Here is a 4,885-nt window from a genome sequence, read left to right as displayed (position 1 = left end):
AGACAACAGCAGTGAAGCCGGTGGTTCAATGACAGCAGCTTCGTGCTGCTTCTGGCTCAGCCATCAGCGGTGCGTTGGTTGGCCGCTGGAGGTCACTGTCGGGCTCCTCAGCAGCAGCGGTGCGTCGGTCAGCCGCTACAGGTCAGTGTTGGGCTCCATCAGGGAGCCCCGCTCCAGCGTCGTGCCGCTCTGCCTCAGCCAGCAGCGGTGCGTTGGTCGGACTCCATCCGAGAGCAGCGCTCCAGCAGAGAAACCTTCACTGCAAAACCAGGACTTCGTTTGATGGAATTTGATATTCTATCCAAGTATTTTATTGTTTATGTCGCAATGTAAATGTATTCATTAAATTAAATTGAAGGAGAGCTTCTCCCCCCAAACTCTGGTGCAGCGTTATATAACTGGGAAAAAGAGGAGACCAAAACACAAACGAACAGGTGAATCCATGGTAAGAAACTCAATTAGGACATTTCAAATCCTTTAATGAGTGGGCTCAGCTGTAATGCTCAATTAAATGTACACAAAGCACAGCCAAACTACTCCACTCTGGATTCATTATCGTTAAGGTACGGCCACACTGAACGCGTTACGCGCGTTAGAGGCGTTGAAAATCTGCATTTTTGCATAGGAACCATTGGTTTAGGCGCGTAGATGCGATACACTCCTAAAGCAGCGCGTTAGGCGCATTAGACGCGTTTTACGCACCTAAATAACGCGCCCAACGCACCAACGCGCGAAGTAAAAAAAAATGAACTTTTGACGCGCCAACATGTGACGCTTAGCCGCGTTAGCCAATCAGCGTTGAGCTTGACCGATGTCACTGGCAGAGAGACGGAGGACGCGCAGAAGTAGTGATGGGAATTTCGGCTCTTTTTAGTGGGCCGGATCTCTTGGAACGGCTCACCAACAAGAGCTGGCTCATTCGGCTCCCAAGCGGCTCTTCATATTACGGGGGGTGCGCCCTAGCGATTGCTCCCGCTCCCCTTCTCTGTTTGTTTCGTATATTTTTATTGACTAATTAAGGGCGCCCCCAACACATTTGCCGCCCTAGGCAATCCCTAGGTCGCCTATGCCGAGCGGCCCTGCCTGTCAGTCAGAGGTAACGTGTTTCGCGCATCGAAATCCCCCGCCTCTCGCTGCTGGTTCTCAGGATCGGTTGCTGGCTGCAATGCATGCGCGGTGACACGCATAGCACGCGTAGAATGAATGCATGTAGCACCCGTAGCACGGGAGAGGAAAAAAGACACCGGCTAGCGTTCGGGAGCCGACTCCCATCGTTCACTTAAAAGAGCCGGCTCTTTGAGCCGACTCATTCGCGAACGACCCATCACTACACAGAAGCAGAAAGAACATGGACGACCAAGTCATCGTTTCAGTGTGTGCTGAAACGATGAGGAGGTGGTGAAACTCACCCAGCTGTCAGCGCCTACGGAGGATCTCATGCACTAGAGTTTAGATTCTCTACCCGAGCCCGAGCCAGAGCCAACTCGCGGGCTGGGTCGGGCAGATATTTCCCACCACTATCCTCGGGCCGGGTCGGGCCGGGCCTTTGATCGAGCGTTTGTGGGTTTTTTTTGTTAATCATTGCTGTATTGGCCTTATCTGAGGAGAAATCTATGCCATCAACAGAAATATTATAGGCCTTTATTTGTTCACTTGCATGGGTAGTAGTCCGGTAACCCCAGCGTCTTCGGTTGCTAAGCGACGTCTTTGGCGGACTTTTTCTCTGTTAATCAACACTACAAATGCTGGTAACGAATAAATTGTAAAAAGACACACCATGTGAAGTTAATTTTTCGTTTTGGCAAGTAACCGTATAATAAGCGGGAGAGGCCTAATGTATAGAACGTCGCCGGTCATTATCGAAAATAAGCACCTTCAGGGCGAAGCAAGTCACCTCCGCTGGGTGGGCTCATCTAGCTGCGTAGGCGCGTTGAACCATTTTTTGACAAACAATGATCAAGCATCAGGTTAGGCGCGTTACGCGCGTAATCTTACACGCGTAACGCGTTCAGTGTGGCCGTACCTTTATTCTACTTCATTTAAGAATGCTTGATTCTGATTGGCTGGGAGAAAGGCATTAACCCGGGAGATTGCCCGCTGACTTGTCGCTTCTACTTACTGCTGACTGAGCACAGCGTCATCAAATAGTAGATCAATACGCTGCTTGTATTTCAGCCTTCAAAACGAGAGCTGGTAAATTGTGAAAAATGCATTAAACTGTAATCTGAAAATGCGGTTATATGCTATAGACTATATAGTATCTGTGGTATAAAGGCTGGGACGAATTTCAAATTATAAATATGTACACTTTATGTTGAAAGTATAGACCGTCACGATTCCCATTGAAACGAATGGCGCGGTGATTATTCTTCAAAACGAGAGCTGGTAAATTGTGAAAAATGAATTAAACTGTAATCAGACAACGCGGTTATATGTTATAGACCCTAGAGTATCTGTTGTATAAAGGCTGGGACGAATTTGTTTTATTATGTTGGCAAGCAATAAGTAGAATAAACGGGATAATCACCTCAAGGCAGGGCAATAAACAGTTTGATATGCCCGGCTCGTGGAAGGTTAAGACGTCCACGAGCCGGGCATATCAAACTGTTTATCGCCCTACCTCTCGGTGATTATCCATTACTTAATCCACTTGTTTGGAATTTAGTTTAATCGAGAGAAAGAAAGAAAGGAAGGAAGGAAGGAAGGAAGGAAGGAAGGAAGGAAGGAAGGAAGGAAGGATGGAAAGAAAGACGGACGGACGGACGAACGAACGAACGAAAGAAAGAAAGGACCGCAGTGTGATTTCACTGTTGTAATTTACAAAACAGATTTTTCAGATCGCCCGAAGAAATTAGGGGTACGCCTCATCTTTGTTTTACCTATCAAACATCAACAGTTCTAGTCTGTTTTTAGTTTTCATCTTTTAAGATCCAAATAAGCTCCTATTATTATACTGTCATGTCCCGATGTGTGTGTTGTTGGTGTTATGAACCAGAAGGTGGCAGCAGATGAACGGCGTCAACAACTCATCCGTATTTCATTGTTGGGACATGACACAAGTAAGTGTAACAATGTGAAGCCACGCGCTACTGTTAAGCGGTGCAAACATAAACTTTAAAGGGGACATCTCATACCACCAGGTGTGAGTGTGATTAGCCATTACAAGCAGGTTTGAAAATGTGCAGCATTGTGACATCACAGGTTGGCGTGTCCATCTATCCGGCACACATCTAGATGGACACGCCCACCTGTGATGTCACAATGCTGCACATTTTGAAAACGGCTTGTAATGGCTAATCACACTCACACCTGGTGGTATGAGATGTCCCCTAAATGTGTCGCAATGTCTGTGTATGTTTACAGAACCCAGTAAAAGAAACTATTCTTCAAGTCACTCTTCAGTTTAATTATTCAAGTGTGCTACACCTCTAAAGAAGACAAACCCCATGTTCGTTATGCTCATGGGGACCATATATGTGTGCGTGTATGTGTGTGTGTTAAATAAAAAAATAAAAAAAGACAAACGTGGCGCCTTACAAGCACTTGATCAATATTTGAAGAAAACAATTGTTTGAACTCTCTCTCTCTCACACACACACACGTGCATTCCGTGTACATATTTATTTTTATATTTGTGTATATATATATAAAGAGAGAGATAGTGTGTGTGAGTGAGTGTGTTCTGGGGTGCTGTTAATCAGTGAACGAAAATGAAATAAAAAGATTGATGTTTTATTTCTTCCATGTAGCTAAGAGTTAAACTTGTCAATAATTGGAAGTAATGAAAGCTGAGATGAAGCGTCATTTTAATACCTCTGGTATCATGGTTCCAGGGCAAGGTATGACTCGAAGACAAAGGTTCAACACAAATGTTTATTCTGAGTTACAAATGGTAAATAAGCCACGCCCATAGGCTCTGATTCATCTCAGGTAAATCTTCAGTCTGTATTGGTATGGGCTGAGGGGTAAGGCTCATTCTTTTAAAATGTATATTTTAACAACACGTTCTGCCCGCCATGTCTCAACACTGCTCTACAACATGTGTAGGTTTCACTATGTCTGTTTACATCCTAACTAATTATTACACAGTTCACAAAAATACATATTAATGCACATGGTAATTACTAACAATGGAAATACATAAAAGAACATTGTGGCTCCTGATAATCAGTTCTTAACCTAGCTTAGCTGCTATCTAAGAAGTTGCTTATGACAGCATTGCGACCCTTTAAAACAACATTCATAGCAGAGGTAACCAGCCAACTCTTCCCCGCATATCTGTATCCTTGCCAAGCTCATTCTTATGTACATTCATTACTCTTATATTGCTTGCTTACCTGTCTTGCTTTTCTGTCCGCCATGTCTCAACACTGCTCTACAACAGATTTCACCGGACAGAAAGAGCACCAATAAGTCAAAGCCACCCTGTGGCGGAAATTAGGTACTTCATGCATTACATTATATGCCTGTGTAAGATAAGTGGAGCGCAATGCCAACTTTAAGATGAAACAAATCTAGCAAGAAGAATGACCGTTAAACTAATGATGGCAAAAATAAGGACTTCACACAATAAAATAAAAATATATAGGCGAGTGTACTTATCTAATAGACACTATTCTCACAGAGGCTCTTACTGTGGGGGCCCGTTTCAAAACAACTTTCCATGGGAAACTATTTCCAGCATGTGGCGGTGATTAGTTTGTTCACGTTTCCCTCCTGATTCCGACACACATTTGTGTTGCATGCCTCCCGCACGCCATCAACAGTCCTCTGTAAATCTGACAAACTAACAACGAGGAGCCTTTTTCATCTGAGACGGTAAATCAGAGGACACTTAGATGAAATACGATTACAACAAAACAAAATCAGTTATTTTAATGAACAC

This window comes from Pollachius pollachius, assembly GCF_949987615.1.
Source record: "Pollachius pollachius genome assembly, chromosome: 19".
Classification (NCBI taxonomy): domain Eukaryota; kingdom Metazoa; phylum Chordata; class Actinopteri; order Gadiformes; family Gadidae; genus Pollachius; species Pollachius pollachius.
This window is presented reverse-complemented; position numbering follows the sequence as displayed.